Source organism: Sturnus vulgaris, chromosome 1 (genome assembly GCF_052056855.1).
Source record: "Sturnus vulgaris isolate bStuVul1 chromosome 1, bStuVul1.hap1, whole genome shotgun sequence".
Taxonomy (NCBI): domain Eukaryota; kingdom Metazoa; phylum Chordata; class Aves; order Passeriformes; family Sturnidae; genus Sturnus; species Sturnus vulgaris.
In genome coordinates this window covers 65,389,492-65,402,268 of record NC_142243.1, presented here as the reverse complement: position 1 = coordinate 65,402,268, position 12,777 = coordinate 65,389,492, and the positions used below count along the sequence as shown (strand labels likewise).

The 12,777-nt window shown below is 40.6% G+C and overlaps 1 long non-coding RNA gene across 2 annotated transcripts in view; it reads right to left on the bottom strand.

The window, feature by feature from the left end:
* Positions 1-12,777, bottom strand: part of LOC148225265 (uncharacterized) — a 192,845-nt gene that overhangs the window by 30,065 nt on the left and 150,003 nt on the right. The window contains exons 12-15 of one of the 2 annotated variants that reach the window (XR_015805046.1): positions 9,441-9,598; positions 8,948-9,056; positions 7,715-7,840; positions 3,943-4,042 (exon numbers count right to left, since the gene is read on the bottom strand). This is a non-coding gene — a long non-coding RNA (uncharacterized LOC148225265). The remainder of the gene's footprint in view (positions 1-3,942; positions 4,043-7,714; positions 7,841-8,947; positions 9,057-9,440; positions 9,599-12,777) is intronic. The other variant, XR_015805049.1, reaches the window with a different exon arrangement.

Sequence of the window (12,777 nt, the reverse complement as noted above, 5' to 3'; positions counted from 1 at the left end):
GAACTCATTTCCGGTCAGCCTTAGAGGATGAGTGGACAGTCTGTCTTACATAAGCAGAGATGGATGCTTTTGTACTCCTCCTGTATTTCACACTGTCCAGCCTTTGTCCTGCATCCTCTCTCACTAACAATTATCATGCACCATGTCTGTGAAGGACTAGAGGAATTCACCAGCAATTTTTTTTTAAATTTAGTTAGTTGAAAAACATTTTTTGTCCAGTCAATGGAATAGATTAGTAAAGAGATACGCTTTTCGTAAATGGCACTACATGGATCACACTTAGTTACTTGATATATTAAATATTATCTAATGCTGCAAGTATTCTTGATATAAAATTCCCACATACATAGCATTTCTTGCTAGCAATTAGAAATTATATCTAAGGCCCACAAAAACCCCCAACTTTCCCAGGCTTTCATTAATTTTCATTTTAAAATATCCAAAGTATTGCAGAATGTTTATTCTTCAATTTCTTTCCAAAAGCCACATTTCAGTGTACAAAAGTGGAGCTGAAAATAACACAGTTGTTCAATATTATACCTATGAAAATAAATGCTTAGCTGAGTCCAATATGGGATAGGTGCTAATGCACTCATGACATAAAAATTTAATTTTCCTCCTTCAGAATGATCTTGCAAAACCAGCTTTATTACAAGAAGTAATAACTGACTCATCATGTTGACTAGTTCAAAATTAAAAGAGCCTCTGATTTTCCACACCACCCAAGCAAGGGAGGTAATAGACTCTATATTGGTAAGAAGACAGCCAGCTCCTCTCAAGGTCACCCAGTCAGGCACTGCTATTTTTGGTAGCTAAGCAAGGCCAAACCACTGCAATTTTCAAAGAAATGAGACCTATTAAATTTGAGAGGTAAGGACTGGGAAGGAAAGCCAAGTCACCCCATTGTGGGCAAGGAAGGTGAACACAGTGTAGCCATCTGGGGCTTAGAGCAAGCCTGCTTCAGTGGCCCAATGTCATAAAAACTAGAAAAGAAGGACAGATTATAAAATTATAATCGAACTGTTTAGGGATTTATCTTTATTTCAGTTCTATTGAATGGCTTTACTTTCCAAAAGAAGGCATCATGCAGAGGATATTTTAAAATACTGCAACTGCAGTACACATCACAAGATCTGAGTGTAAGAGGATTTTTCTTGGAGGGTGTGTCATTGCAGGACTATTACCTGTTACTGAGGGATTGTGTTGTACACGCTATGGGCTTTCTGAGTGCACCATGCATGTGGTTCTCTGCGGCCACCTTGCAAGGCAGGGACATTGTCCAGAATGCCAGGAGCTGGCTGGAGTGCAGCCTCCTGTGGTCACCTCGCTCAGGTAGGGTAGGGCTGAGTCCTGCCAGCCTGGCTCACCCTCTGCTCCTGCTCTGCTCCTCCTTGCCACTGCCTGACAGAAGAATCTTGCAGCAGAGAAATGCTCAAGAAGAGATAGCATTTATTTTACATGCACTCTTTATGGACTTAGGCCATTCAGACTTGGCAGAGAACAGGTTAAGAGGGCTGTTTGCAGTCCCATCACAAGCATCCAAAGTGTATACCATTATTCTTCACGACACTGAAGAACAAGAGCAGTAAAAATGAGCACTGCAGCATGATAGCATGATAGTGAAAAGATAAAACTGTATACAGGCTAAACAGGGAAACTGCTTTCTGAAGCCTGAGGGTTTCAGCTACAAAGCCAATGTTAAGATTATGTTGATCAGATGGTTTTTTTACACAGAGAAAAGAAGAGGACAATCAAGCAAATTAGCAGAGGGAGGAGACAGTGCATGCCTGGAACATGTGCAGTAAACCACAGAATTCATTATGAATTGTATCTGTGTGCACATTTGCTAAGCCAGCTGTGTATAATATTTTAGATATGCTTTAGGGTTGTTTTGCACAAATAACTCTTTAAAGAGTATTCTGTTTTTACACTGAAAGTCTGTCCCTTCAGTGTACTGAAGGTCACCATTTCTTTGAAAGAGCCATATTAAATAAATAATCCACTGTTTTGATGCTTTTGTTTTAAGGAGAATGAAAACAGCGTTCTGCCAGTGAATGTTGCAAGGAATTCCATTTTCCAGCACTTATAGCAAGCTATTACTTCTGCAGTCACATCTGCATGCACATCTCCAATTAGTGCTGATGATGCATGCAATGTGGATATTCAGCTGCCTAGCTACCTGCTGTGTCTAGGTGTAGATAAATACTGGTATAGATAGGGATTGTCTCCTCCTAGTAGATAGATACACAGGTATCTAACTAGCTGTCTCTACACAGATATCTGAATTTGTCTATCAAAGTAGATGAAGTCATCAGGATACAGACTATCTATCTATCTATCTATCTATCTATCTATCTATCTATCTATCTATCTATCTATCTATCTCTCTGTCTGTCTGTCTGTCTGTTCGACACTGGGCCAACACCAGGCACCCACGAGAGTCACTTCCTCACCTTCCCCTGCCACAGCTGGGCAGAGGAGGAAAAAAAATTAATGAAGGCTTCATGAGCTGAGATAAGGAAAGGGAGAAAACACTTCAAGGGCAAAACAGACTCAAGTTGCAAAGTGAATTTATTACTTAAAAAAAAAAAAAGAGGAGAATAATGAGAAGTAACATAAAGCCTTAAAGCACCTTTTTGACCCCCAGGCACTCCCTCTTTCCCACCAACAGTGGAGGGAGACAGGGCATGGGGGTTTTGGTCAGTTCATCACCCCAGATTTTTTCTACTTCTCCAGGAAAGAGGAGTCTTTCCCTGTGAGGCCGTGGGGTCCTTCCCATGGGAGACAGTTCTCCATTAATTTCTCCAGCATAGTTCCATTCACATGAACAACCCTACTGCATCTGCTGCAGTGTGAACTCACCCCATGGGCAAACAGTCCATCCAAAACTGCTGCAGTGTGGGTCTCTCTTCCACGGGGTGCAGTCCTCCAAGGAGAGGCTGCTCCAGCCTGGAAGCAGGGACCCCTCTCTCCACTGGGTCTCCCACTGGATCACAGCCCCCTCCAGGCACCCACCTGCTCCAGCATGGGCACCTCCCCATGGGCTGTGGGTGGATCTCTGCATCCCCCGTGGATCCCATGGGCTCTGGGTGGATCTCTGCATCCCCCGTGGATCCCATGGGCTGTGGGTGGATCTCTGCATCCCCCGTGGATCCCATGGGCTCTGGGTGGATCTCTGCATCCCCCGTGGATCCCATGGGCTGCAGGGGCACAGCTGCTTCACCATGGTCTCACCACAGCCTGCAGAGGAATCTCAGCTCTGGCACCTGGAGCACCTCCTGCCCCTCATTCTGCACTGACCTTTGTGTCTCCATGGTGTTTCCCTCACATGTTCTCACCTCCTCCTCTTCTCTGGCTAGAAGAAAAACTATGTGCCCTTTGTTTTGATTTTCTTCTTAAGTATGTCACCATAGAGGTGTTATCAACATCTCTAATTGGCCCAGCTTTGGCCAGCAGCATGTCCATCTTCAGAGCCATCAGGAATTGACTCTGCTGGGCAATATGGAATCTTCCAGAAGCTTCTCACAGAAGCCATCACTGTGATCCCCCCCCACTACCAATAACCATGCAATGCAAAACCAATACCTTGGTCAGGTCCAATATTCTTTCTATCTATCTATCTATCTAGTCTCTAGATCTATATGATTACCTATCTAGATCTGATAATACCTGCCTAGACAGATGTCTAGATAGATCCAGGCAGATAAATATCTCTAACTGTATAGATCTGTGTCTACATCTGTATAAGTCTATCTGCTCCCAACCAGTGGTAGACTGTGGATTGTAGATTGTACACCAGAGTGTAGATCCTGGATACTGGATCAAGACATGTAATTCAAATATTTTCTGGTTGTTCCATTAACTTCAGCCCAGCTCAGGAAAGTAATGTTCTTCCCAAGCTACCAGTGTGGACAGAAAGAAGCAATATTGCTCACCACCTACCATTTGACAAAGCTGTATTGCTAAAACAACAGGAATCTGACTGGATTTCATCACAAGTCTCTCTGATTCTTCATTTTCTTGAAACATTCAATTTAAATTACTGTTAAAGTAAATTAAATTAGTATTAACCATGTCTGTGAAAATGATGCTTCAGAAAGATAGATGTATTTCTCTTGGCATGCATGAAAATGAAATTATAAGCTGTTCAAACCTCAATGCAGATGGATCCTTTCTAATGAGTTATCACCAGTATGTAAGTTCTATTGATTATGTCTGTAGGTTGTCAAGTAGGATCAGAGAAATCAGTCTTTGATTATGTTCAAAGATGAGACTGTGACACTACTCTGGTTCTAAATTATGCCTAGGTAGAAAAAAAATGTGGAATATCCACATCAAGTTAAATGGCCAGAGGTCTGAGCAAAACTGACAAGTTGAGATGTGGTTTCTCAGACTGGCTTTGCAGATACTGGCTAAACTTCGTTACCAACTATATCTAGTCTAAATGATTAACTGAGCAGAAATCAATGAGACAGAAAAACATTTAATAAAAACCTAGTTTAGTGGTAGCTATCAGACTGAGGTTATCTTCCTAGGTCCCTGCTGTTTTTTAGCAAATGGAGGGGAAAAAATGGCTTGTATTGCCATTGTTTGTCTAATTTTGCTGATGATTATCATTTTATAGGGTCTGAAAATTGTGTATTAGTCTCCAGACTATGTCTATTACAGACATGGTTAAGATGTACCTTATCTGCCTTAATTTTTCATGAGTACTATCTGAACACCTGGCTTTTGATGTTCAAAATAATTTAAAATAAAGCCTTATTTTGCAGTGAACATGGGGCATCATCTGCCTGCCACGTACTTGTTTACTACCTCCACCTCTATTTCATAATTATTCCTAAATACAACAACATATCTATCTATGGTAAAATTTTTATCACTGTGGCTCAGTCCTAAGGAAATATATGAGAAAATCTGTAGTTGTATGTTTGCCTAAGTGCCCAATGTGTTCTTAGAAGAGGGACATGGCAAGCACATACTTAACTCATCACTAGTTCAAAACATGTTTGAATCTCTAAATGGGATGGAACTAAAAGATGAGTCTCACTGGACAGAAAGTCAGTTTAACCATTGTGAACCATGTAGTTAAGGTGACATTTTCCTAAAAGAAGTACCAAAGACTGTCCTTACATTCTCAGCCTACTCCTTTAGGCATGCTGATGAGCATTTTGTGCAAATTCTGGTTCTCTTCAGACGAGATGGTGTGGCAAATATAGATCAAGATATGTTTGTCATGCACAAATTATGATTTCTTTCAATCATGACATGCTATATGCAGATATCACAGTTGTGTAATTCACATGGTATATTTCAATAGTGTATTGTGGAGTCCTGCATTTCTGAAAATTGCTGGGGTTTCTGAAGGGCAAAAGCAAAACAAGAACATAAAATAAAAATGAGAATTGTACAGGTTTCAGTCACTCCTCTCACACGGAGCTACACAAGCCTTATTTTTATTGTGAAGTAAGACTTTAATCCATGTCTTTGAAGCACTGTGCACTTTCATTCACAGACCATGTTGCTTCACTGTTTTCAAACAATAATATTCACTTTGAGTTCTCCTTGTTTCAGAAAGTCTATCTCCACTGACACTTCTACTATGCTGACGGAGATAATATCATTGCATTGTGCCATATATTTTCCTCATGTTCTTATAGGATAAAATGGTATAACATACCAATTGGTTTCATTTTGGTCATAGCCATGCCTTGTATGGTAGGTCTGAATTTCCTAAAGTGCAGGAAACTATCTACCTTGCCAGACATTTATCAAAATTTTATGACAACAAAATCAGAAATCTTAATTTAATTTCCCCTGAAAAGATTTGTCCCAGCATTTCAAAGTGTAGAAGGCCAGAAACTGCCAATATTTGCTTTTAATCCACTAAGAGGAACTAGTTTTTCTTTACTCTCTTCCCTCCTCTTCTGTCCCACACTTTTTTCTCCATATGTATAATTAGTCTTTGAACCATTTTGGCTCTGATCCTCTCAAACTGAATGCCAGGATAGTGAGAGGGAGTGAAATGGAACAGGTATAAAGAGTCCAATAGTGTAAGAGAGGATAAAGGAAAAGGGAAGAGCGTGGAGTCTGCAATGCTTCTCTCTTCTCATACATATCACAGTGCAGCACAGCATTACACTGTGCCATCATACAAGACATGTTATAAACTTGTGGAATAACTCCACTGAGGACTGGGCTTATCCCCTGCAAACAAACAAACATCTTCTCTTAAAAATCAACCACACACACAACCATATCTCTAGGCAGACTCGAAGCCAGTGTTTAAAAGCTGGATGGAAGAAGGTGGTGTTCTTTGAAAGAGGCCTAATACATAGTTCTTTCTAAAATGGAGAAGGATAACAACAAACAACAGATCCTATAGAAGTGATAGATATTTAGTTGAAGCATATAGTGAACAGTCAGGATGAATACTTGGAGGATGTTGACTGAAGTACTTGAACTCTTTAATCTCTAGTTCAGATATTCTCATAAGCTGTTTCGTGATGAGCAATCAAAATGCCAGTTACCTAGAGCACCATTGGGTAAAAAAGCCCTAATCTTACCATTCTCCCCACAACAAAACCTTTTCTGCAAAGTCACCATTAATTTTTAAGATGTGGATTCAGTCTATCAAGAACACATTTTTCCTTTGGCTAGCTCCTAAGAAAATTCTATATATAGAAGGGTAATATTATGCATTTTATCACTACATTATTTTATCCATGTTTTGCTTCATCTTTTTGGGACTCATCCATTCTTTTGTTGCCATTGGACACTGTGTCCTTCATAGTTTATCAGAATAATTGGATGGAGCAATAATTCAGATTTACTGGAGCTCTTACAGCTTGTTCAATTGGTTCCCAAAGAGTGCTGGAAATTTAACAAGTTCATATTTTGCCTTTTTCTTTCCCACCAAGGCATGTGTGAATTGTCTGGCAAACTCATGATGCTGCACTAAACTGCTGCTTGGCACAAAGGAGTTTGATAGCTGACTACAATTTCCCTTTCTCTAGACACCAGTGAGAGTGGGAGAGCTCAGGCATTCCTCTGTTTCTCCACTGGTTTCACAGTGCAGAGAGCCAAGTTTAGTCTGCCTGGTCAAAAAACAGCCCTGTTTGCAGGGGTGGCTGGGTATGAAATTAAAGGGAGATGTAGTGAGGGGGTGATAATGGTCTAAGCATGCAGAGGACCCTCTGGAGAGAAGAAGAAAGGAAAAGACATGGTTTTCCAGCCGGTGATACAAGCTCAGTTCCAGCATCGTGCACAGAATCTGGCACAGGGAGCACAGGAGCTCTGCTGTGCGCTCCACTGGCTCCACCACCGCTGTGAGCAGCCTGACAGTGCTGTGACTTTTGTCACCCTCACGGAGTGGGCACCGGCTCCTGGAATACAGACAAGGCATCTGACACTGCCTTAGGCTCTTCAGATAAATATCTGGGTGTCTGTGCCAGGGAACACACCACTGCACTTCTGCTTTCATAATGATTGCGTTTGACTGCCACGTGTGCTAAAGCAAACACACTCACCCCAGGTTACTCCTACTGGTGGAAAGCTTACAATATGGGAAGAAAATTCTGAGTTTCTCGAAGGGTTAGAAGAAGGCCATGCTGCTTCTTTGTAGTTCTCTGCACCATACCAGAGTGGAAACCTCTTGAAGGCCACCTATACCTTTTTTATTTTCTGGGGTATTTTTTTTAAGGAAATTAGATACCTGATCTGAAATGTTGAGGTTGAACGGTCAGTTTAAGATTTACATAAAACAGATCTCTGGCAAGGCTGCACATCTCTTCAGCATGACTTCTCTTGGGAAATAGAGTTTTAAAAAATTGTCCTGAAACTTGAGAAATGTAAAATAAAGAAAGATTACTGTCAAATAACTGGTTCATCTGAGATGATCTTAATGAGCTGTGTGCTGATTAAAATAAAATGGTCAATCTGAACTACTCAATGCATATTTTATCATCTATGTCTTAATATATCAGCAGTTAAATATACTTGGTGACTCTGAGATGATCAGCTGCATAGGTACTGTGTCCCAGCTCTCCAAAAAGAAAGCCATGGCACTTCATTTCCAACACACTAGAAAACAGCCCATTCATCACTGCCATTGGGACTGTAGTTACCTGACATTTTCCTGCTAGGGAGGGCAGGGGATTTTGCCAAGAGCTATTTGCTTGCTCACTGCTGCCACGGAGCATTGTTTTTCTCCTTTGGTTGGTGTTCTGTGCTCAGCACATAATAACCTGAGCATGGGGCACATGAAAGCAGAAACCGGAGAGATATCAAGATTTAAATGGAAATTTGTACCAGCAATAAATAAAAAAATAGCCAGGTGAGTTCAGCCAGATTAAAAAAAAATGTAAAAAGAGACTGCAAAAGCCAGAATGAAGCAGCAGATTGTACATTTGCAATGGCTTGATGGCAAATACTGATGTTTTGATTTATTTTTGTTTCACCTTTTCTGAGGTAAGAAAATTTCAGGCCATAGAGTCACAATCAAGTAACAACCAGAAAATTACAATGGAATTGCACTTCTTCCATTTCCTTATTGTTTCCTTGGACTGGAAAAAAGTGCTCCAATTCAGACACATTTCTGAAGTGAACCAGAAAACATAATAGGGACAACAGGGTAAGAAAGTAGAAGTGAAAAGGCAGGGAGATGAAAGAAATGTGGGCAAGCAAATGCACTGCAGGATCAGTAGAGAAAGCTGTTAGTGTTGCTGACCTGGGTATCTACACATCCTGGGAGATTTCTGATGTGCTGCTGCTCTGATAAGCAGAACACCTTTTAGGTTTGTTTTAAGAAAAAGCAAAATCAGACAAAGGAGAGTATCAGGTCCAACATTTTATAAACTTGGCCTAAAACTGCACATCAGTTGAGGAATTAAGCTCTTATGGTTTTCATTAGATTAACATATTTGTGTGCTGATAAGGAATCACTTACCCAAGTCCTAGAATGGTAATGCAGATCCAACAGTCCCCAGAGGGAGACCCAGTGCTTCCCCTGCTGTCTCGTTTTCCATCGCTTCTTCTTATAAAAATACATCAACTGCCTCTTAAAAGAATAATGAACAACTGGCCTCCAGTATAAAAAGCGACACCAAAGCACAGTTTTCTAAGATACATGTGCTTTTCCCATAGGCAAAATAATTGAGAATTAGTGGAAATCCAAATTGTGCTCTCCCCTTATTCCGTACTAATAATGCCTCAATTTAATTTTTGTTATACTTTTCCCAAAAGATTTGACAATTATAGCTGGCATTATGCCAAACCAGATAATACAGAATGAAGTGTTCATACATATTTAAAAAAAAAATAGGCAAAATCTTGGTGCTGGACATGATCCTGTATCTGGCAACACACAGGTGATACCAGCACCTAGGAGACTTCAATTTTATGAAACAATAGCATAAAAATTATGCATAAGATGTTCTCACCTAACTTTAATTTGCCATATGTACAGAAGGCAAGATCCTCACAACTGTCATCTGCAATCATCCATTTTCCATGTTCTCTCAAAGGAAAGAGTCCACGATGAGGACCTCCTGAACATTGCTAGAGCCTGGTGCAGCATCAGGGGTGGATCGTGCTCATCCTACACAGAACACAGGGAAAGGCAAAGAACTTTAGGAGAAAGCTCCTCTGCTAAGCTGTAATGTAGAAATCCTGGTTTTCAGTACTAAATTGAAAAGATATACCTCTGCAGTTATCTGCTATGGAATAAAAAAATTCCTCAGAAAACTTCTTCATAGAGGTTAGTCTCATGTTGGCCCCATCCCCCCCAACACACATTCAAAATAACACCCTGGAGAATTAATTATGTCCTCCCCCTCATGAGAGCCCTCACCCATCCACCCCAGGCTCCAGGTGCCAGCCAGAGCAACCACGAGGAGAACAGCAGTCAAGCTGCTTTCAGGATGGCAGCAGGAAGGAATTACAGAGACTTTCGCTTTGGCCACAGTTCTGCTTTTCTCATCCAGAATTTCAGATAGAGAATTATACAGAATCCACATGATTTGGCACCATCAGGAGGGTAGATCCTCAAAGACCCCAAACAGATGCTGAGCTCAGTCTTGTGTAACCCACTGCTGCCTTAAACTGAGTCAAAGTTAAGACAGTAGCTAGGTTGAAACTTTGCATGAAAACTTATGACACTATTTTTAAATAAAAAACTTCTTTCTTCAAATGAATTTTCCTGAAAACAAAATATTAATATATCTTTCCACTGTGCCCAGAAAACTGGATATTTCTAATTTTTTTTGTACACATAAACCATATCTGTACACATATACATAGATAACTGTAAGTACTCAATTTGGAACTTTAGATGATTGCTAATACAAAAATTAGTGAAGATTTTCAGGGGGTTTTTGATAATGAAAATGTTTCTCTTGTTTTTGTGAGGACATCAAGTATCGTTTGCATGTTTTCATGATTGCTGAGTGTTTTCTAAAAGAGAATCCAATCAAAAGAAGGCTCTGGACGTAACTTCACTCTAAATATAAAAAGATATCAACAATACTAGAAAAAAAGCCCAGGCTGAAGGATTTTTCTGCAATCTCAGTCTCTTTATCTAAACTGTTCTTTTCTTTGCACAGATACTTCTTTTTTATGAAATATAAGTTCCTAAATTATGCCTTTCTGATTCATTGGGCCTCTTTGTTTTATTCTAGGAGCAACATTCCCCCTCCGTTACTTATTTTTACCTTCTTTAATATTGATAGTGGTAAGACCAGAGAGGGAAAGCTTGCTTAGCTCCAGTGCTAATATTTAGCACAGAATCCACTTGGTAGCAGCACAGCTTTAGCCTGGGCTGCCGAGCAAGCAATAAACCCTTTAAATGGCTCAGGGACCACTGGGGCCAGCGCTGTGCACAATTCATGAAGCCAGGCCTGCAAAGGCTGTGCTTGGATATTGCTTTCAATGCCTGGAGCTCCCTATATGCATCAGACCGAGCCTCTTTTGTAATCCTTGATATTGATCAATCCTCGAGAGCACCGCCGTGGGCGAGGAGCTGGAGATGGAGGTCAACACCAGAGCCTAAAGAACCTTTCCTTTTCCAGGAAAGGAGCTCCCTGCCCATCTGCCTCGGCTCAGGCTCCTGCTGCTGCTGGGTCTGGGAAGCAGAGATGCTGTCCCCACTGCCAGGGAAGGAAGGACGGTGGGAACAGACAAGGAGGTGACATGAAAAACCCAATAGCAACAAGCCTTGGTGGAGCCCTGGTAATAAAAGACCAAGAGTACCCTATGATATAGTGACGGGTTCTGCCAATACGTTCTGCACATAACAATAAAATCTATTTCTTTCCCCACTTCTTACCTCCCTATTTATTTTCTTGCTTACAGGACTTGCCAGGACCCCTTACTGTGTTTCATTTCCATCACTCTTTCCAATTTAGTTGTTTAGTATCAAGATTTCTTTACTTTTTCTCCTTCTATTTTTTTTTATTATTTTTTCAGTAAAATAGTCTAGGGTATTTTTATTCCTTCACGCTTGATAGTAATTTTCTGCAGTCATCTCTGGCCTCTGTGGCCATTTACAATGATTAGCAGTTTTCAAGAGGTAATGAGTTTCTATCTTTTCCTTCTCCCCCTCTCTCTTTCCCTCTCTGCTGCTTTCTCTGGCACAGTCTTTCAGTTATTTAAAATAAACAGACAACTGCATAATTATCAACCTTAATGCCAGAAAAGAAAATAGAATTGAGCCTTCTAAATACTAAGGACGAGAGGGAGAGCTTGATAAGTGTTGCTACATTTTCTTTCAAGACATGGGGTTGGGATTTCTTTCCTCCCCCATTTAATTTCTGTTTAGGAACAAAAGATTTTTGTGTTTGCAAGAAAGATGGGATGAGTGCTTTTGGATTTGCATTTTCTCTTTGCTAGGACCTGGTACTTTATTAAAAATAAAAAAAAAAGTTTTCCATCTTACAAATGAAAGCATCTGTGTAAATAAAAAGCCACTTGAGAAAAAAAGTAAAAAAAAATAATTATTATTTTTTCCAAAACAGGATTGAAATATCCAGAGGTCAGTAGAAAATAACTAGCACTCATTTAAAGGTGTCTGTTTCATTTTTCTGATACCTCCATTTTAGCTGTGGATAAAAAAACCTACATTAAGTGATCCGCCCTCATTTCACACAAAATTACTTGCCTCTTTCGAAAAATTGCAAGATCCTTTTAAATATATTCATTTTAAAGAAGCCTATTTGTCAAAGTTTGCTGACCATATGCGAAGCAGCACTCAAAGCCAGTATCCAAGACTGTGTTCCCCTGGAGCTGGCTGTGGTCCAAGCAGGATGGGGAGCCAGGCAGGCAGTGGGGTGAGGGCTACAAGGCAGTGTGGTCTCTTGTTTAGGGGTGCCGAGTGTCAGGGCACAGCAGACACCTCCACTGGCCTCTGTCCCCTGGGCCAAACATGTGCCTGGGAGGCACCTTCCATCTGTCTGTTTGTCTGTCTCTCTGTCTGTTAGCACAGAACGGTGACAAGAAGTGTGGCAGTCTCACCATTTGCTCTTCTCGTTGCCATGATGAGCCTTGGCAACATGTCCCAGATGCCATGTTCAGGTGTCTTCATTTCCTTTGTATTCCTGGAGAAATTCTTGCATTGTTTTCCGTGTATCTGATATTGCAGACTTTCTTTCTTTCTTTCTTGTTAAGAAAATAGTATTATTAAAGATCCTGTGGACCTTTTGGAAAAATACACATAGCTGCTTTACCTCTCACTTGAAGCCCTCCAAGGACAGCAGTTCTTCTGTTCTGCTGCTCCTCAAAAAG